Source organism: Amblyomma mixtum, unplaced genomic scaffold, assembly GCF_055824585.1.
Source record: "Amblyomma mixtum isolate Tamu unplaced genomic scaffold, ASM5582458v1 scaffold_21, whole genome shotgun sequence".
In the NCBI taxonomy this organism is placed as follows: Eukaryota; Metazoa; Arthropoda; class Arachnida; order Ixodida; family Ixodidae; genus Amblyomma; species Amblyomma mixtum.
Genome location: NW_028317718.1, coordinates 1071737 through 1092171, shown reverse-complemented (window position 1 = coordinate 1092171; position 20435 = coordinate 1071737). Strand labels below are relative to the sequence as shown.

Sequence of the window (20435 nt, the reverse complement as noted above, 5' to 3'; positions counted from 1 at the left end):
CCTAGGCAGACGCGGTTGCCTCCCCGGCGGACGCGGTGAACGGTCTTCGAACTTTTAAGGGCACTTTTAACTGGCGGAACGCGACGAAATTTACGCCACGTGTCGGCCGCACCGCGACGCATCTTGTGCAGTCATCGCCGACTCGCTGCTTCCAATGCAGCCGGAGCAGCGGGCGATTGACCAGGCTCGCAAGGGGCCGCCTTTTGTAATCTTCGCGGCCGTTCCCGTGGGCGAATCCGCTCCATTTTTAGATCCGCGTGTGGGGCTGAGAAAGGCGAACATTTTGAGACCTTTCTCGTCCCTTTCGCGCAACGCGAGTGAGAGTTACGCTCGTTTGAAGCTCGCCTAGGCAGACGCGGTCCCGCCTAGGCAGACGCGGTAAATGGTCTTCGAATTTTTAAAGGCACTTTGAACTGGCGGAGCGCGACGAAATTTACGCCACGGTTCGGCCGCGCCGGCGCGCATCTTGTGCAGTTATCGCGGACTCGCTGCTTGCACTGTAGCCGGAGCAGCAGGTGATTGACCAGGCTCGCAAGGGGCCGCCTTTTCTAGTCTTCGCGGCGGTTCCCGTGGGCGCAGCCGCTCAATTTCTAGTTCCGCGCGTTGGGCTGAGAGAGGCGAACATTTTGAGACCTTTCCCGTCCCTTTCGCGCAACGCAAGTGAGAGTTACGCTCGTTTGAAGCTCGCCTAGGCAGACGCGGTCCCGCCTAGGCAGACGCGGTTGCCTCCCCGGCGGACGCGGTAAACGGTCTTCGAGTTTTTAAAGGCACTTTGAACTGGCGGAGCGCGACCAAATTTACGCCACGGTTCGGCCGCGCAGGCGCGCATCTTGTGCAGTTATCGCGGACTCGCTGCTTGCACTGTAGCCGGAGCAGCAGGTGATTGACCAGGCTCGCAAGGGGCCGCCTTTTCTAATCTTCGCGGCGGTTCCCGTGGGCGCAGCCGCTCAATTTTTAGTTCCGCGTGTGGGGCTGAGAAAGGCGAACATTTTGAGACCTTTCCCGTCCCTTTCGCGCAACGCAAGTGAGAGTTACGCTCGTTTGAAGCTCGCCTAGGCAGACGCGGTCCCGCCTAGGCAGACGCGGTAAATGGTCTTCGAATTTTTAAAGGCACTTTGAACTGGCGGAACGCGACGAAATTTACGCCACGGTTCGGCCGCGCAGGCGCGCATCTTGTGCAGTTATCGCGGACTCGCTGCTTGCACTGTAGCCGGAGCAGCAGGTGATTGACCAGGCTCGCAAGGGGCCGCCTTTTCTAATCTTCGCGGCCGTTCCCGTGGGCGAATCCGCTCCATTTTTAGATCCGCGTGTGGGGCCGAGAAAGGCGAACATTTTGAGACCTTTCCCGTCCCTTTCGCGCAACGCAAGTGAGAGTTACGCTCGTTTGAAGCTCGCCTAGGCAGACGCGGTCCCGCCTAGGCAGACGCGGTAAATGGTCTTCGAATTTTTAAAGGCACTTTGAACTGGCGGAGCGCGACGAAATTTACGCCACGGTTCGGCCGCGCCGGCGCGCATCTTGTGCAGTTATCGCGGACTCGCTGCTTGCACTGTAGCCGGAGCAGCACGTGATTGACCAGGCTCGCAAGGGGCCGCCTTTTCTAATCTTCGCGGCCGTTCCCGTGGGCGAATCCGCTCCATTTTTAGATCCGCGTGTGGGGCCGAGAAAGGCGAACATTTTGAGACCTTTCCCGTCCCTTTCGCGCAACGCAAGTGAGAGTTACGCTCGTTTGAAGCTCGCCTAGGCAGACGCGGTCCCGCCTAGGCAGACGCGGTAAATGGTCTTCGAATTTTTAAAGGCACTTTGAACTGGCGGAGCGCGACGAAATTTACGCCACGGTTCGGCCGCGCCGGCGCGCATCTTGTGCAGTTATCGCGGACTCGCTGCTTGCACTGTAGCCGGAGCAGCACGTGATTGACCAGGCTCGCAAGGGGCCGCCTTTTCTAATCTTCGCGGCCGTTCCCGTGGGCGAATCCGCTCCATTTTTAGATCCGCGTGTGGGGCCGAGAAAGGCGAACATTTTGAGACCTTTCCCGTCCCTTTCGCGCAACGCAAGTGAGAGTTACGCTCGTTTGAAGCTCGCCTAGGCAGACGCGGTCCCGCCTAGGCAGACGCGGTTGCCTCCCCGGCGGACGCGGTAAATGGTCTTCGAATTTTTAAAGGCACTTTGAACTGGCGGAGCGCGACGAAATTTACGCCACGGTTCGGCCGCGCCGGCGCGCATCTTGTGCAGTTATCGCGGACTCGCTGCTTGCACTGTAGCCGGAGCAGCAGGTGATTGACCAGGCTCGCAAGGGGCCGCCTTTTCTAATCTTCGCGGCCGTTCCCGTGGGCGAATCCGCTCCATTTTTAGATCCGCGTGTGGGGCTGAGAAAGGCGAACATTTTGAGGCCTTTCCCGTCCCTTTCGCGCAACGCAAGTGAGAGTTACGCTCGTTTGAAGCTCGCCTAGGCAGACGCGGTCCCGCCTAGGCAGACGCGGTTGCCTCCCCGGCGGACGCGGTAAATGGTCTTCGAGTTTTTAAAGGCACTTTGAACTGGCGGAGCGCGACCAAATTTACGCCACGGTTCGGCCGCGCCGGCGCGCATCTTGTGCTGTCATCGCGGACTCGCTGCTTGCACTGTAGCCGGAGCAGCGGGTGATTGACCAGGCTCGCAAGGGGCCGCCTTTTCTAATCTTCGCGGCCGCTGCCGTGGGCGAATCCGCTCCATTTTTAGTTCCGCGCGTTGGGCTGAGAAAGGCGAACATTTTGAGACCTTTCTCGTCCCTTTCGCGCAACGCAAGTGAGAGTTACGCTCGTTTGAAGCTCGCCTAGGCAGACGCGGTCCCGCCTAGGCAGACGCGGTTGCCTCCCCGGCGGACGCGGTAAACGGTCTTCGAATTTTTAAAGGCACTTTGAACTGGCGGAGCGCGACGAAATTTACGCCACGGTTCGGCCGCGCCGGCGCGCATCTTGTGCAGTCATCGCCGACTCGCTGCTTCCACTGCAGCCGGAGCAGCGGGCGATTGACCAGGCTCGCAAGGGGCCGCCTTTTCTAATCTTCGCGGCTGTTCCCGTGGGCGCAGCCGCTCAATTTTTAGTTCCGCGTGTTGGGCTGAGAGAGGCGAATATTTTGAGACCTTTCCCGTCCCTTTCGCGCAACGCAAGTGAGAGTTACGCTCGTTTGAAGCTCGCCTAGGCAGACGCGGTCCCGCCTAGGCAGACGCGGTTGCCTCCCCGGCGGACGCGGTAAACGGTCTTCGAGTTTTTAAAGGCACTTTGAACTGGCGGAGCGCGACCAAATTTACGCCACGGTTCGGCCGCGCCGGCGCGCATCTTGTGCAGTCATCGCCGACCCGCTGCTTGCACTGTAGCCGGAGCAGCGGGCGATTGAGCAGTCTCGCAAGGGGCCGCCTTTTCTAATCTTCGCGGCCGTTCCCGTGGGCGAATCCGCTCCATTTTTAGATCCGCGTGTGGGGCTGAGAAAGGCGAACATTTTGAGACCTTTCCCGTCCCTTTCGCCCAACGCAAGTGAGAGTTACGCTCGTTTGAAGCTCGCCTAGGCAGACGCGGTTGCCTCCCCGGCGGACGCGGTAAATGGTCTTCGAGTTTTTAAAGGCACTTTGAACTGGCGGAGCGCGACCAAATTTACGCCACGGTTCGGCCGCGCCGGCGCGCATCTTGTGCTGTCATCGCGGACTCGCTGCTTGCACTGTAGCCGGAGCAGCGGGCGATTGACCAGTATCGCAAGGGGCCGCCTTTTCTAATCTTCGCGGCCGTTCCCGTGGGCGAATCCGCTCCATTTTTAGTTCCGCGCGTTGGGCTGAGAAAGGCGAACATTTTGAGACCTTTCCCGTCCGTTTCGCGCAACGCAAGTGAGAGTTACGCTCGTTTGAAGCTCGCCTAGGCAGACGCGGTCCCGCCTAGGCAGACGCGGTTGCCTCCCCGGCGGACGCGGTAAACGGTCTTCGAATTTTTAAAGGCACTTTGAACTGGCGGAGCGCGACGAAATTTACGCCACGGTTCGGCCGCGCCGGCGCGCATCTTGTGCAGTCATCGCCGACCCGCTGCGTCCACTGCAGCCGGAGCAGCGGGCGATTGACCAGTATCGCAAGGGGCCGCCTTTTCGAATTCTCGCGGCCGTTGCCTTGAGCGCAGCCGCTCAATTTCTAGTTGCGCGCGTTGGGCTGAGAAAGGCGAACATTTTGAGACCTTTCCCGTCCGTTTCGCGCAACGCAAGTGAGAGTTGCGCTCGTTTGAAGCTCGCCTAGGCAGACGCGGTCCCGCCTAGGCAGACGCGGTAAATTGTCTTCGAATTTTTAAAGGCACTTTGAACTGGCGGAGCGCGACGAAATTTACGCCACGGTTCGGCCGCGCCGGCGCGCATCTTGTGCAGTTATCGCGGACTCGCTGCTTGCACTGTAGCCGGAGCAGCAGGTGATTGACCAGGCTCGCAAGGGGCCGCCTTTTCTAATCTTCGCGGCCGTTCCCGTGGACGAATCCGCTCCATTTTTAGATCCGCGTGTGGGGCTGAGAAAGGCGAGCATTTTGAGACCTTTCTCGTCCCTTTCGCGCAACGCAAGTGAGAGTTACGCTCGTTTGAAGCTCGCCTAGGCAGACGCGGTCCCGCCTAGGCAGACGCGGTTGCCTCCCCGGCGGACGCGGTAAACGGTTTTCGAATATTTAAAGGCACTTTCACCTGGCGGAACGAGACGAAATTTACGCCACGTGTCGGCCGCGCTGCCGCCCATCTTGTGCAGTCCTCCTCGACCCGCTGCTTCCACTGTAGCCGGAGCAGCGGGTGATTGACCAGGTTCGCAAGGGGCCGCCTTTTCGAATGTTCACGGCCGTTCCCGTGGGCGCAGCCGCTCAATTTTTAGTTCCGCGTGTGGGGCTGAGAAAGGCGAATATTTTGAGACCTTTCCCGTCCCTTTCGCGCAACGGAAGGCAGAGTTACGTTCGTTTGAAGCCCGCTCCGGTAGACGCGCTTATGACCCGCGGGGGTCTGGGTACTTATCGCTGCATATATAAGGGGGCATACCGCCTAGGCAGACGCGAAACAGTAAAGCGTCCGCTTTGTCAGCAAAGTCCGAAACGGACCTCTCGACGCCCGGGAGGTGAATTCGGGCTTTAGGCGGCCTCGGCAGATGTGATTTTCATGAGTTTGTGCATTATTTATGCGAGTTTTGCGGCGAACGCGCCTCGAGTACGGCGGCTCGCCCGACGGCTATGTCCACGAGTACGGCTCGTGCGGGGCGCCGCGGAAGCGCGGTTGTGCGATGCCGCAGCAAAGCGCGCACGATTTGAGTGGCTTTTGCGGCGAACGCTCCTCGAGTACGGCGGTTCGCCCGATGACAATGTCCACGAGTACGGCTCGTGCGGGGCGCCGCGGAAGTGCTTTTTTGCGATGCCGCAGCAAAGCGCGCTCGATTTGAGGGGCTCTTGCCGCCAACGCGCCTCGAGTACGGCGGTTGGCCCGATGACAATGTCCACGAGTACGGCTCGTGCGGGGCGCCGGGGAAGCGCTTTTGTGCGATGCCGCAGGAAAGCGCGCACGTTTTGAGCGGCTCTTGCGGCGAACGCGCCTCGAGTACGGCGGTTCGCCCGACGGCTATGTCCACGAGTACGGCTCGTGCGGGGCGCCGGGGCAGCGCTTTCGTGCGATGCCGCAGGAAAGCGTGCACGATTTGAGCGGCTCTTGCGGCGAACGCGCCTCGAGTACGGCGGTTCGCCCGATGACCATGTCCACGAGTACGGCTCGTGCGGGGCGCCGGGGCAGCGCTTTCGTGCGATGCCGCAGGAAAGCGCGCACGATTTGAGCGGCTCTTGCGGCGAACGCGCCTCGAGTACGGCGGTTCGCCCGATGACCATGTCCACGAGTACGGCTCGTGCGGGGCGCCGGGGCAGCGCTTTCGTGCGATGCCGCAGGAAAGCGCGCACGATTTGAGCGGCTCTTGCGGCGAACGCGCCTCGAGTACGGCGCTTCGCCCGACGGCTATGTCCACGAGTACGGCTCGTGCGGGGCGCCGGGGATGCGCTTTTGTGCGATGCCGCAGCAAAGCGCGCACGATTTGTGGGGGTCTTGCCGCCAACGCGCCTCGAGTACGGCGGTTCGCCCGATGACAATGTCCACGAGTACGGCTCGTGCGGGGCGCCGGGGCAGCGCTTTCGTGCGATGCCGCAGGAAAGCGCGCACGATTTGAGCGGCTCTTGCGGCGAACGCGCCTCGAGTACGGCGGTTCGCCCGACGGCTATGTCCACGAGTACGGCTCGTGCGGGGCGCCGCGGAAGCGCGGCGTTGTGATGCCGCGGCAAAGCGCGCACGATTTGTGCGGCCCTTGCGGCGAAAGTGGCACGAGTACGGCGATTTACTCACCCACGGAGGTCTGGGTACTTATCGCTGCTATTATATGGGGGTCCCAGTGGAGCAGTCGGCGGCGCGCGCCCGCGTGTGCGCGCCGTGACCGGGTCTGATATGCGGCCTCGTGCCCAGCGTGTCCCCGTCCCTCGGACCCCACGGCATTCGTCTGCAGCCTCATCCGCGTCTGCGATAGGGGCTGGTTGTCGGACGACGCTGTTTCCACGTTTTACGAGGTGTGTTCCGTGCTACCCGGACTCGATTCCGTGCGAGCGCGCCGAAGACGCGGGCGTGTCCCGTCGTCTGGCGGCTTGGCCGTCTCGGCTACGCAGCAAGCGCCGTCCAGTTGCCTAATGCTGCGGCCCTAGAGGCCGATGTGCGCACTGGTGGGCGCGTTACAAATGCTTTGCCTAAAGGCACACGTGCTCTCTTGCCGCGTGGCGATTGCCGTACCTACGGGTCGGATGCCGCAGCGAGCTCGAACGATGCACGGGCAGCGCAAGCTGCCGCGAAAAAGATGCGTCGCGCGCTGGGGGTTTATGGCGGCCCTATCGGCGGCGACGAGGCACCCTTCTGGGGCGAAAAGGGAATGCCTATGCATCATACCTGGTTGATCCTGCCAGTAATCATATGCTTGTCTCAAAGATTAAGCCATGCATGTCTAAGTACATGCCGAAATAAGGCGAAACCGCGAATGGCTCATTAAATCAGTTATGGTTCCTTAGATCGTTTCTTTCTACTTGGACAACTGTGGCAATTCTAGAGCTAATACATGCATTGAGCCTGAAGGCCTTTGGCTGACGGGCGCTTTTATTAGACCAAGACCCATCGGGCTCTGCCCGTACTCTGTGGTGACTCTGGATAACTTTGTGCTGATCGCATGGCCATGAGCCGGCGACGTTTCTTTCAAGTGTCTGCCTTATCAACTTTCGATGGTAGGTTACTTGCCTACCATGGTTGTTACGGGTAACGGAGAATCAGGGTTCGATTCCGGAGAGGGAGCCTGAGAAACGGCTACCACATCCAAGGAAGGCAGCAGGCGCGCAAATTACCCACTCCCGGCACGGGGAGGTAGTGACGAAAAATAACAATACGGGACTCTTTTGAGGCCCCGTAATTGAAATGAGTACACTCTAAATCCTTTAACGAGGATCAATTGGAGGGCAAGTCTGGTGCCAGCAGCCGCGGTAATTCCAGCTCCAATAGCGTATACTAAAGCTGCTGCGGTTAAAAAGCTCGTAGTTGGATCTCAGTTCCAGACGAGTAGTGCATCTACCCGATGCGACGGCTCGGACTGAACATCATGCCGGTCCTCTCTTGGTGCCCTTCATTGGTGCGTCTCGAGGTGGCCTGCGCTTTTACTTTGAAAAAATTAGAGTGCTCAACGCAGGCGAGTCGCCTGAATAAACTTGCATGGAATAATAGAACAAGACCCCGTTTCTGTTCTGTTGGTTTTTGGAATACGGGGTAATGATTAAGAGGGACAGACGGGGGCATTCGTATTGCGGCGCTAGAGGTGAAATTCTTGGACCGTCGCAAGACGAACTACTGCGAAAGCATTTGCCAAGAATGTTTTCTTTGATCAAGAACGAAAGTCAGAGGTTCGAAGGCGATCAGATACCGCCCTAGTTCTGACCATAAACGATGCCAACCAGCGATCCGCCTGAGTTACTCAAATGACTCGGCGGGCAGCTTCCGGGAAACCAAAGTATTTGGGTTCCGGGGGAAGTATGGTTGCAAAGCTGAAACTTAAAGGAATTGACGGAAGGGCACCACCAGGAGTGGAGCCTGCGGCTTAATTTGACTCAACACGGGAAAACTTACCCGGCCCGGACACTGGGAGGATTGACAGATTGAGAGCTCTTTCTTGATTCGGTGGATGGTGGTGCATGGCCGTTCTTAGTTGGTGGAGCGATTTGTCTGGTTAATTCCGATAACGAACGAGACTCTAGCCTATTAAATAGGTGCGGGGTTCCCAGCACCTTACAACCTTCTTAGAGGGACAAGCGGCTCCTAGCCGCACGAAACAGAGCAATAACAGGTCTGTGATGCCCTTAGATGTCCGGGGCCGCACGCGCGCTACACTGAAGGAAGCAGCGTGTCTTTATCCCTGTCTGAAAAGACTGGGTAACCCGTGGAACTTCTTTCGTGATTGGGATAGGGGCTTGCAATTGTTCCCCTTGAACGAGGAATTCCCAGTAAGCGCGAGTCATAAGCTCGCGTTGATTACGTCCCTGCCCTTTGTACACACCGCCCGTCGCTACTACCGATTGAATGATTTAGTGAGGTCTTCGGACCGATGTCCGGCGCGGCCTTTCGGTTGCGCCGGTCTGTTGGAAAGATGACCAAACTTGATCATTTAGAGGAAGTAAAAGTCGTAACAAGGTTTCCGTAGGTGAACCTGCGGAAGGATCATTACCGGATTGTGCTTGTCACACCCGGCGCCGCCCCCACTTATAAGCGGGGGAAGGCCTCAACCGCGGAGTTGCGAGATTCTGAAGCCGCTTCTCTGCACAAACTGTTGCGCCCAGCGGAGCTCCGTCACCAAGGGAAAGTCGGACGGGCTGTATCCGCAGGTTTGAACGGCGTAACGCACCACTCATGGTGGGCTTTCGGTTGTCGACAACCGTCGAAGAGGCGCAAACAGAGCCGGTAGGCAGGCCGAGGGAAAGGCCTGCCCGCTGCCAAGGGAACGGCGGCGGCTGCTGCGAAGTACGAAAGGAAACGCTGCTCGCTGGCTTTGTCGTGTTGCGACCACGAGTCGGTAGGCGGGCCGAGGGAAAGGCCTGCCCGCTGCCAAGGGAACGGCGGCGGCTGCTGCGAAGTACGAAAGGAAACGCTGCTCGCTGGCTTTGTCGTGTTGCGACCACGAGTCGGTAGGCGGGCCGAGGGAAAGGCCTGCCCGCTGCCAAGGGAACGGCGGCGGCTGCTGCGAAGTACGAAAGGAAACGCTGCTCGCTGGCTTTGTCGTGTTGCGACCACGAGTCGGTAGGCGGGCCGAGGGAAAGGCCTGCCCGCTGCCAAGGGAACGGCGGCGGCTGCTGCGAAGTACGAGAGGAACCGCGGCTCGCTGGCTTTGTCGTGTTGCGACCACCAGTCGGTAGGCGGGCCGAGGGAAAGGCCTGCCCGCTGCCAAGGGAACGGCGGCGGCTGCTGCGAAGTACGAGAGGAACCGCGGCTCGCTGGCTGGGAAACTGCGCTTCTGCGCGACGCGCACGCGGCGGGACGCGCGCGGCCCAGGGAACGGCCGCGCGCGAAAGGTCTCGCACTGCGGGCGCGGAGTCTGACGCCGCGCCGACGGCGCGAAAGGAGGCACCGGGACCGAAAAGGACGAGGGATTATAATCCCGCACTTTGAACGCATTCGCGGCAGCCGGGTTCTCTTGCTGCTTCGTCCTTCCCAGCCTTCGAGTAGTCTGTCGGTGCGCTACCGAAACGCCGTCCATGGCACTGTGGCCGGTGGGCTCCTATTGCGGGAGTAGACTGATGAACGTCCGCTTTGCGGCTTGTTCCAAGTACGCGCTGCGTAGCCACGGCTAGGCGGTGCCTGTCTCCTTGCGAAGCAATGATGTGGCGAAATGGTCGAGTAGGGAGCAGCACGATGGCGCACCCGGGGGCGACCGGACCGGGGGGCGTTGGGAAAACCCCCTCCCCTACAAAAGGGTGCAGCAGCGGTAGGCGGTGATGACTCGCCTTGAAAGATGTGAACAGCAGTTGAGTGTGAACAGCAACAAAAAAAACCGCTGCTGGAGTCCGGGGGTAGCGTCGCTGCAGATCGCAGAAAGGTGCGTGAGGACGGTGGCACAGAGCTCCAAGAATGTATATTTCTAGCAAACGCCGGTGCTTCGAGGTGTTCTGCGGTCAGGCCCGTGCGGGCGGAGCGGGCGTGCCCAAGAAGGCACAAGAAGACCCACCTCTGATGAAGACCGGAATTGGAGCGTCACGCGTCGGCTCAGCACTTCTGCCTTAGTGGTTGCCAAATGCCTCGTCATCCTATTAGTGACGCGCAAGCCATTATCGCACAAAAGCTTCGAGAGACTTTGCTCGCTTTGGCTTTGAGGCACGCGCAGCATGCCGAACGGACGGCTGCGAGGCGCGAAAGACGTCGGTCGAAACTGCGACTGGAGACCAGGGGAAAAGCCCGGTGCCTAAAACCCTGGTTGTACTGTACGGATTTGAACAAACCAAACGCACGACTCTAAGCGGTGGATCACTCGGTTCTCGGGTCGATGAAGAACGCAGCCAGCTGCGAGACTTGGTGTGAATTGCAGGACACACTGAGCACTGATTCTTCGAACGCACATTGCGCCCTTGGGTCTTCCCTTGGGTTCGTCTGTCTGAGGGTCGGATCATATATCAAGAGAGGCGCCGGCGCCCGGGGATGGCGCGGCCGGCGACTCGTTTTGACCGTGTCGGCAAAGAGGACGGCTCTGTACGGAACGCCGAAGATCCCTCGAAAGACTTTGCGAATGAGGAGGAGAGCGGGTCGAACCCTTCAGCCGCGCGCAAAGCGGCAGAGTCGGGTCGCCCTGCGCTGACGTAACGCGGGCCGGCGGCTGCTAGCCGTAGAGCGTCACGCCTCAGAAAGCGACCGCCGCAGGAAGGGATTACCTGCAGGGAAAGAGCGGTCCGACGGGAGACGAGGCTGTTTGGACGGGCGGCGAAGCGCTGCCTGCTGGCCCGCGGAGAAGTAGCCGAACTGCTGCGAGAAGCGCAGAGACGGGAACGCCCTGTTCCGGGCACGCCCGCGCGAGAAAAAGGGATACCTCGCGCGGGGTGCAGGGAGGTGACGGGCGCGAGCGCGGTGTGCGCAGCACAGTTCGGCAAAGCGCAGAGGCGCGCCGTGTGCGCGGCAACGAAGGGGTCCCCCGGACCCTGTGCGGAAAGGGACCGCCTCCTCGAGTGGGCGCGAAGTCGAGTACGGGTCGAACGGACGCGATCTCGTTGCGAGCGCAGTCCGCCGTCGGTCTAAGTGCTTCGCAGTCTCTGCCCCGAGAAAAACTGGGCCACTCCAGTTGGGGCGGGGGCGACGCAAAACTCTGACGATGCCCCTACGCCAGGCCGAGGTCGTTCTCTCGAGGGAAAGAGAGGCGGCAGGGAATTTATTCGGCCGCGGCGGTCGGGGGTTCACACTCTCTGCGTTCAGTGTTCCGCGCGCAACCGAATGCGCGCCGTCCCGAGCGCCGGTCAGAGGTGCCTTCCAGTCTCGCTCGCAGTCGCCGAGGGTGCTGCCGACTGAGAGCGGGGAATGGGCGGAAGGTGCCGGCCGGAGACGAGGGAAGGACGCGCGCGCGCGACCGCGCCGGAATCGAACGCGAGAAAATGCATATCTGTGTCGACCTCAGATCAGGCGAGACAACCCGCTGAATTTAAGCATATCACTAAGCGGAGGAAAAGAAACCAACAGGGATTCCCCGAGTAGCTGCGAGCGAAACGGGACCTAGCCCAGCACCGAATCCCCCGTCCTTGCAGGCGGTCGGGAAATGTGGTGTATGGGAGGCAACGTTCCCGGGAGTTTGCGACGGTGCAAGTCCCCCTGACAGGGGCTTGTCCCAGAGTGGGTGCCAGGCCCGTCTCCGCCGTTGCGCGCCCGGGACGAAGCCTCCCGTGAGTCGGGTTGCTTGAGAGTGCAGCCCTAAGTGGGTGGTAAACTCCATCTAAGGCTAAATACGACCGAGAGACCGATAGTCAACAAGTACCGTGAGGGAAAGTTGAAAAGAACTTTGAAGAGAGAGTTCAAGAGTACGTGAAACCGCTTAGAGTAAAACGGGTGGGCCCTCGAAGCTCGAAAGCGGTGGGATTCAGTCTCCGGACGACTGCCGAGCTGGCGGCGTCGGGTAAACGGCTCCTCTCGGGGGGCTGTTCCGGCTGCCAGTGCGCGGACGCGGTCTCCGGGGTGCGCACTTCCCACCGCCGGTAGAACGCCGCGACGGACGCGGGTCAATGGGAAAAGTACGACTTTGAGTCCGGCTCTGGAGGTGCCCTGCTCGTCCCCTCGGGGGCGGTTCGCGGGAGTTATACCTTGCCGTGCACGAAGAGTTCGTCACCCCGTCCAGGCCCCATGGGCTTCTCCCGGCTGTCGGGAGGCCCGAACGATGACGCCCTCTGGAATCGGAGCGGAGGACCCGCTGGGCAAGCTTGTCGCCTCTCGTTGTCCGGGTTGGTCCCGCGGCGGCGGGCTGGCGGCGAGAAGCCGGGCGAGCGGGGAGTTCTCCCGCGGAGGCGCTATCGTGGTTTGCGGCGAGTAGGTCGGTAACCCACCCGACCCGTCTTGAAACACGGACCAAGATCTCTGCTGCATAAGATCTCTGTCTCTTCAGCCGGGCTCGGTTGGCGTGAGCCTGTAAAGCAAGCCAAAGGCTGGCTGAGGTTGGGTTCCTAAGCGCATGGGTGAACTCTCACCCGAGGCGGCCCTATTAAAATAGGGCTAATCTGTGCTCCCTAAAGGGTGTACAGCGCCTTGGGGCTGGCGGTGCTCGGTGTGTGGTGAGCCGCAGCCCCACCCAAAACGTTAGCAGCCTCGTGTCAGGGCTGGATTGACTGGGGTGTTGTGTCTACCACAACACCACCGCCTGCTGTCGGCTGTCAACCGGAGGGTTGACTACCTGGCTGCAGTTGAAAAGCTGTGACTGGGGCTGTGGTGTACTAGGGTTGCTCCCAGGCCGGCTAACACTGGGAGGGATAGCGTCCTCCTGTTACCTAGCGGGGTGTGATGGCACTGGCGATGAAGGTCCTGAGGCGAAACGCTGGGAGTGGTTGCGTACTCCTGTAATCCAGTGAAATAGGAGGCGATGCTAATGCATCCCAGGACCTTGGTCCTGGGAAGGGTCTGTGGTGATCCTATCCCAGTACTAAAGCGAGAGAGTTCATACGCTGCGGCAGTCTAGGGATAGGCTGCTGTGGCTAAGTCTCCAGCAGATTCGCTGCAGGGAAATCCCCGCTGACTAAAGTCATCAGGGGTAGGGGCATCCCTGTGTAACCCGTGTCCGAAGACCACTCGGGAGCGCTGCTGGGGTCTGCCCTCGTTCCCCCTCCGGGAAACCAGGGCCATCTCTGGGAAACGCTGAGGCCTTCGGGCGTCTCAGTAGGCTAAGAGAGCGAGGGCAAAGCGAAAGCAGAACTGGCGCTTGCGTCCCTTGAGAGTCTGTGAGTAGTACCGTCGTGAGACCGGACGGGTGTGGGATGAAGCCCACACTCGCACTGCGGGTACGTAGGCGGTAGGTCCTGCTTGCAGGGCCGGCGTCAAATCCAAGACGCTTAATAAAAGTTGGTAGAATCGGGCTCCCGCTTGCAGTGCGGCGCGAAGGGATTACCCGAAGTCGAGGGCGCTTCGGCGTCTGGCAGGGGTGCACATCACAGAGGTGCACCACGGGGAGTAGCGACCCCGCCTGTCCGAAGCTCGTGGGTTGGACCCACACACGACCATCGGGGTGGCAGTAGTACGCCAGTCCGCCACGCTCGATGGGAGGGCTTTCGAGCCCGAGGAAGACCAAACCTAAATTGGTACAAGAGCAGTCTCTGGTGAGGGGGCGCACCAAGCACTTTGTGCAAGAGACTTGCACTTGGGAAGTGGCCTGGCCCTGGCCTAGTCTGTGTATGGCCGGGGGAAGCTATTTTGGCAGGCCGAAAACTTCTTTGGAGATGGAGTATTGTGCTGCATAAGATCTCTGTCTCTTCAGCCGGGCTCGGTTGGCGTGAGCCTGTAAAGCAAGCCAAAGGCTGGCTGAGGTTGGGTGCCTAAGCGCATGGGTGAACTCTCACCCGAGGCGGCCCTATTAAAATAGGGCTAATCTGTGCTCCCTAAAGGGTGTACGGCGCCTCGGGGCTGGCGGTGCTCGGTGTGTGGTGAGCCGCAGCCCCACCCAAAACGTTAGCAGCCTCGTGTCAGGGCTGGATTGACTGGGGTGTTGTGTCTATCACAACACCACCGCCTGCTGTCGGCTGCCAACCGGAGGGTTGGCTACCTGGCTGCAGTTGAAAAGCTGTGACTGGGGCTGTGGTGTACTAGGGTTGCTCCCAGGCCGGCTAACACTGGGAGGGATAGCGTCCTCCTGTTACCTAGCGGGGTGTGATGGCACTGGCGATGAAGGTCCTGAGGCGAAACGCTGGGAGTGGTTGCGTACTCCTGTAATCCAGTGAAATAGGAGGCGATGCTAATGCATCCCAGGACCTTGATCCTGGGAAGGGTCTGTGGTGATCCTATCCCAGTACTAAAGCGAGAGAGTTCATACGCTGCGGCAGTCTAGGGATAGGCTGCTGTGGCTAAGTCTCCAGCAGATTCGCTGCAGGGAAATCCCCGCTGACTAAAGTCATCAGGGGTAGGGGCATCCCTGTGTAACCCGTGTCCGAAGACCACTCGGGAGCGCTGCTGGGGTCTGCCCTCGTTCCCCCTCCGGGAAACCAGGGCCATCTCTGGGAAACGCTGAGGCCTTCGGGCGTCTCAGTAGGCTAAGAGAGCGAGGGCAAAGCGAAAGCAGAACTGGCGCTTGCGTCCCTTGAGAGTCTGTGAGTAGTACCGTCGTGAGACCGGACGGGTGTGGGATGAAGCCCACACTCGCACTGCGGGTACGTAGGCGGTAGGTCCTGCTTGCAGGGCCGGCGTCAAATCCAAGACGCTTAATAAAAGTTGGTAGAATCGGGCTCCCGCTTGCAGTGCGGCGCGAAGGGATTACCCGAAGTCGAGGGCGCTTCGGCGTCTGGCAGGGGTGCACATCACAGAGGTGCACCACGGGGAGTAGCGACCCCGCCTGTCCGAAGCTCGTGGGTTGGACCCACACACGACCATCGGGGTGGCAGTAGTACGCCAGTCCGCCACGCTCGATGGGAGGGCTTTCGAGCCCGAGGAAGACCAAACCTAAATTGGTACAAGAGCAGTCTCTGGTGAGGGGGCGCACCAAGCACTTTGTGCAAGAGACTTGCACTTGGGAAGTGGCCTGGCCCTGGCCTAGTCTGTGTATGGCCGGGGGAAGCTATTTTGGCAGGCCGAAAACTTCTTTGGAGATGGAGTATTGTGCTGCATAAGATCTCTGTCTCTTCAGCCGGGCTCGGTTGGCGTGAGCCTGTAAAGCAAGCCAAAGGCTGGCTGAGGTTGGGTTCCTAAGCGCATGGGTGAACTCTCACCCGAGGCGGCCCTATTAAAATAGGGCTAATCTGTGCTCCCTAAAGGGTGTACGGCGCCTCGGGGCTGGCGGTGCTCGGTGTGTGGTGAGCCGCAGCCCCACCCAAAACGTTAGCAGCCTCGTGTCAGGGCTGGATTGACTGGGGTGTTGTGTCTATCACAACACCACCGCCTGCTGTCGGCTGCCAACCGGAGGGTTGGCTACCTGGCTGCAGTTGAAAAGCTGTGACTGGGGCTGTGGTGTACTAGGGTTGCTCCCAGGCCGGCTAACACTGGGAGGGATAGCGTCCTCCTGTTACCTAGCGGGGTGTGATGGCACTGGCGATGAAGGTCCTGAGGCGAAACGCTGGGAGTGGTTGCGTACTCCTGTAATCCAGTGAAATAGGAGGCGATGCTAATGCATCCCAGGACCTTGATCCTGGGAAGGGTCTGTGGTGATCCTATCCCAGTACTAAAGCGTGAGAGTTCATACGCTGCGGCAGTCTAGGGATAGGCTGCTGTGGCTAAGTCTCCAGCAGATTCGCTGCAGGGAAATCCCCGCTGACTAAAGTCATCAGGGGTAGGGGCATCCCTGTGTAACCCGTGTCCGAAGACCACTCGGGAGCGCTGCTGGGGTCTGCCCTCGTTCCCCCTCCGGGAAACCAGGGCCATCTCTGGGAAACGCTGAGGCCTTCGGGCGTCTCAGTAGGCTAAGAGAGCGAGGGCAAAGCGAAAGCAGAACTGGCGCTTGCGTCCCTTGAGAGTCTGTGAGTAGTACCGTCGTGAGACCGGACGGGTGTGGGATGAAGCCCACACTCGCACTGCGGGTACGTAGGCGGTAGGTCCTGCTTGCAGGGCCGGCGTCAAATCCAAGACGCTTAATAAAAGTTGGTAGAATCGGGCTCCCGCTTGCAGTGCGGCGCGAAGGGATTACCCGAAGTCGAGGGCGCTTCGGCGTCTGGCAGGGGTGCACATCACAGAGGTGCACCACGGGGAGTAGCGACCCCGCCTGTCCGAAGCTCGTGGGTTGGACCCACACACGACCATCGGGGTGGCAGTAGTACGCCAGTCCGCCACGCTCGATGGGAGGGCTTTCGAGCCCGAGGAAGACCAAACCTAAATTGGTACAAGAGCAGTCTCTGGTGAGGGGGCGCACCAAGCACTTTGTGCAAGAGACTTGCACTTGGGAAGTGGCCTGGCCCTGGCCTAGTCTGTGTATGGCCGGGGGAAGCTATTTTGGCAGGCCGAAAACTTCTTTGGAGATGGAGTATTGTGCTGCATAAGATCTCTGTCTCTTCAGCCGGGCTCGGTTGGCGTGAGCCTGTAAAGCAAGCCAAAGGCTGGCTGAGGTTGGGTTCCTAAGCGCATGGGTGAACTCTCACCCGAGGCGGCCCTATTAAAATAGGGCTAATCTGTGCTCCCTAAAGGGTGTACGGCGCCTCGGGGCTGGCGGTGCTCGGTGTGTGGTGAGCCGCAGCCCCACCCAAAACGTTAGCAGCCTCGTGTCAGGGCTGGATTGACTGGGGTGTTGTGTCTATCACAACACCACCGCCTGCTGTCGGCTGCCAACCGGAGGGTTGGCTACCTGGCTGCAGTTGAAAAGCTGTGACTGGGGCTGTGGTGTACTAGGGTTGCTCCCAGGCCGGCTAACACTGGGAGGGATAGCGTCCTCCTGTTACCTAGCGGGGTGTGATGGCACTGGCGATGAAGGTCCTGAGGCGAAACGCTGGGAGTGGTTGCGTACTCCTGTAATCCAGTGAAATAGGAGGCGATGCTAATGCATCCCAGGACCTTGATCCTGGGAAGGGTCTGTGGTGATCCTATCCCAGTACTAAAGCGAGAGAGTTCATACGCTGCGGCAGTCTAGGGATAGGCTGCTGTGGCTAGGTCTCCAGCAGATTCGCTGCAGGGAAATCCCCGCTGACTAAAGTCATCAGGGGTAGGGGCATCCCTGTGTAACCCGTGTCCGAAGACCACTCGGGAGCGCTGCTGGGGTCTGCCCTCGTTCCCCCTCCGGGAAACCAGGGCCATCTCTGGGAAACGCTGAGGCCTTCGGGCGTCTCAGTAGGCTAAGAGAGCGAGGGCAAAGCGAAAGCAGAACTGGCGCTTGCGTCCCTTGAGAGTCTGTGAGTAGTACCATCGTGAGACCGGACGGGTGTGGGATGAAGCCCACACTCGCACTGCGGGTACGTAGGCGGTAGGTCCTGCTTGCAGGGCCGGCGTCAAATCCAAGACGCTTAATAAAAGTTGGTAGAATCGGGCTCCCGCTTGCAGTGCGGCGCGAAGGGATTACCCGAAGTCGAGGGCGCTTCGGCGTCTGGCAGGGGTGCACATCACAGAGGTGCACCACGGGGAGTAGCGACCCCGCCTGTCCGAAGCTCGTGGGTTGGACCCACACACGACCATCGGGGTGGCAGTAGTACGCCAGTCCGCCACGCTCGATGGGAGGGCTTTCGAGCCCGAGGAAGACCAAACCTAAATTGGTACAAGAGCAGTCTCTGGTGAGGGGGCGCACCAAGCACTTTGTGCAAGAGACTTGCACTTGGGAAGTGGCCTGGCCCTGGCCTAGTCTGTGTATGGCCGGGGGAAGCTATTTTGGCAGGCCGAAAACTTCTTTTGTTGCTCAGTTGGGAAAAATCCCTCTTGACATAATAACTCTTATTATGAATAACTTCCTATGCATGCACTGCCTTCCTGAGGACCTCCGTATGTCCAGAACAGTATTCATCCCTAAACGTGACATTCCAGTCTCGGCTGCCGATTTGAGGCCTATTACAATAAGTTCAGTCTGGGTTCGTCTCTTTTCTCGTCTTATCTTGGGTCGATTCACTCACACTTGTCACTTTCACCCCTTACAGAGCGGGTTTTCTGATGACCGCTCTGCACAGTCCAACCTTCTCCTTTTGCAGGGTATGATGAGGTGGTGCAAAATTAATAAGAAAGACTTCTACGCCGCCTCTCTCGATTTGCGAAAGGCGTTTGATAGTGTTAGTCATAATGCACTTTTCACAGCCCTGCGGGAGGGGGGTGCGAGCCCTAGCTATCTGAACACCGTGCAAGATATGTATTCTTTGCAGAGGACTACATTTTCGTATGCTGGGGCCACGGACGGGGTCCGCGTGTTCATGCATCGGGGGATAAAGCAAGGTGACCCATTGTCACCCTTCCTATTCAATCTGGCGCTTGATCCGCTGATGCATGAACTTAACGGATCCGGTTACGGCCTTCACATTAAGGACATCACCCTATCTGCATTAGCCTATGCTGACGACATCGTACTTGTCGCCAGCAGCCTCGCTGAACTGCGCAGAAACCTGGACGTTTCGGTAAAGTATTTTTCCAAATTGGGTCTTGCTCTGAATCCAGACAAGACTCAATACTTTGGGTGGCACTACGACGCCCACAGGCTGAAGTGGTTTGACTACGTCATCCCCGAGCTACGGCTCGAGGGTGCCGTGGTCAAACCTAAGGCTCGTAATGAGCCTATCCGCTACCTGGGAGTCGACTTGTTTGTTAATAAGCCACCATGGGTTTCAACCGATGTAATCAACCACCAATTGGCTGCCCTGAAATCGGCTAGGTTGAAACCCTTCCAAAAGTTGTATTGCTTTACCAGCGTTCTGGTCCCTAAATTGCTATACGGAACGTCCAGCATTCTCGCGGCAAAGAAGTGCGGGACATATCTCGACCGCCACACCCGCATCGAGGTCAAGAGGCTCTTATACTTACCATTATCATACCCACACATAATCCTTCATCTTCCGTACAACCAGGGGGGGTTGGCCATATTACACCTCAGCCGTCTGGGGCCGGAAGTTCAACTGAAGGCTTTTGCCAGGTTGCAGAGACTCGGCTCACCACAGGTCGACACTGTTATTGAAGAATGTCTTCGTGATGAGAGAGATCAACTTTATCGCAACCTAAATGTCCCCTTAGGAGTCTCTGACAAGGCCGATGTGAACAAGGCCCTTAAAACATCTAGGACAGCTTCATTGCAGGAATGGGAAGATTCTTACCAGCACAAGGACATAGGGGCCTTTCGTCGCGAGCCACTTGGAAACAAGTGGCTGAAGCCCAACTCGAAGTATATGAAAGATTGGGATCGCATAAAGGCACTTCGTTTACGCGGCGACCTTTATCCGACAAGGTCCCTATCTAACAAACAGTCCACCGATCCTTCCACTAGACTTTGCCGACGCTGTAAATTCCAGCCAGAGACCGCGGCACACATTGTAGGCAAGTGTAAATCCGTCCATCTTCCCCGGATTGCACGCCATAATTTCATCGCCTCTGCCATCGCTACTAAACTAAGAGAGATTCATCCCGGTGGCCAGGTGACCACAGAAAAAATAATTACCGATCGTGCAGGGACGCGGCTCAAGCCGGACATCGTCCTTGAGCTGCCCCAGTGCACGTACATTTTGGATGTGGCGGTCACCTGGGACTACGACACCGAGACATTGGAGCGCATGTGCAAACACAAGCGAGATAAGTACAGGACCCTTCCAGAAGTAGTGGCAAGACGTAGTAAGCCCTGCAAGGTCCTGGGCCTCTCGTTTGGTGCACGTGGGCTCCTTTGTGCTGGTACTAGGAGGGCAGCAAAGCAACTGGGACTATCAGAAAGGGATTTAATTTGGTTAAGTACCCGTGCTATTATTGGCACACTAATCGTCTTAAGCAGATTTGCTAAATTAGTATGATTTGCTGCCCCCCTCCCAGCTCATCCGTGTTAGGTCATCTCATTTGTTTGCATGTGTTACATAGTGTTTTTTTTCTTTTTCACATAGCTTCGCGAGTAAACAGGTAGGACGTTTTTTTCCAGTCAGCTTTGTATGTAAACATATAGGTTGTGCTTTATTTGGCTTCGCGGGCAGGCGTGTGAGTATCCATACAGCTGTGCGCTTCGTTTTAGCTTCGCGTGTAAACATATAGGCCGTGTTTCACTTAGCTCCGCGAGTAAACATGCAGGTATTTATATAGTCATACGTTTTTCAGTTTCAGCT

The 20435-nt window shown here is 58.7% G+C and overlaps 2 non-coding genes and 1 pseudogene across 2 annotated transcripts; 2 read left to right on the top strand and 1 right to left on the bottom strand.

The window, feature by feature from the left end:
* Window positions 1–6939: 6939 nt before the first annotated feature.
* Window positions 6940–8754, top strand: LOC149324720 (small subunit ribosomal RNA). The gene has a single exon (XR_016286741.1). It is a non-coding gene; the product is annotated as a small subunit ribosomal RNA (ribosomal RNA).
* Window positions 8755–10529: 1775 nt separating this feature from the next.
* On the top strand, window positions 10530–10682 carry LOC149324719 (5.8S ribosomal RNA). Its single transcript, XR_016286809.1, has one exon. It is a non-coding gene; the product is annotated as a 5.8S ribosomal RNA (ribosomal RNA).
* A 999-nt stretch (window positions 10683–11681) lies between these two features.
* Window positions 11682–20435, bottom strand: part of LOC149324704 (uncharacterized) — a 100706-nt pseudogene continuing 91952 nt past the window's right edge.